Genomic DNA, 442 nt, shown 5'->3' with positions numbered 1-442 from the left:
CCCCAGCCGGAAGTGCGCTTTTTCCGACCGGAAATAAGCCTTCCCCGACCGGAACTCAGTCCTCTCTCCTCCCCGCCTGTCAAAAGCCCCTCAATGGAACATACCAAACGCACCGGCTGCACCCCGCGCCGTCCTGGAAGGTACCACACGCCGCCGCCCCGACCAACTACGACACCAGGTGCACACACGCCGGGCCTGCGTCCCCCATCCTCCTCCATGTCTGGGCTGTACGGAATACACTGATTTTCAGCACGTACCCCCAGCATCGCGGGGCGTACCATCGCGCCCCGCCCCTCTTAGTGGTCCGTACCATTCATCCCTTCGACCCCCCTCTTTCGGACTGTACTACATGCGCGGGCCCCGCCCACCTGCTGGAGAGGACCAAATCCCACCGCCTCTCTGTGGACCGTACCAAAATGAGCAACCTCCCATCCAGATTTGA

The 442-nt window shown here is 62.2% G+C and overlaps 1 protein-coding gene across 4 annotated transcripts in view; it reads right to left on the bottom strand.

Annotated features, from left to right (window-relative positions):
- The window catches only part of LOC102374516 (E3 ubiquitin-protein ligase TRIM39), a 22,499-nt gene extending 22,274 nt beyond the window's left edge, over positions 1-225 (bottom strand). For 2 of the 4 annotated variants that reach the window (XM_014525311.2, XM_025217009.1), the window contains exon 1: positions 105-225. The gene's annotated coding sequence lies outside the window, so the exon portion shown is untranslated. The remainder of the gene's footprint in view (positions 1-104) is intronic. The other 2 variants (XM_025217011.1, XM_025217010.1) reach the window with 2 other exon arrangements.
- Positions 226-442: the final 217 nt, after the last annotated feature.

This window comes from Alligator sinensis, unplaced genomic scaffold (assembly GCF_000455745.1).
Source record: "Alligator sinensis unplaced genomic scaffold, ASM45574v1 scaffold1208_1, whole genome shotgun sequence".
NCBI classification, from domain to species: Eukaryota; Metazoa; Chordata; order Crocodylia; family Alligatoridae; genus Alligator; species Alligator sinensis.
Note: the sequence above shows the minus strand (reverse complement) of the source record. Positions and strands in the feature narration are given on the sequence as shown.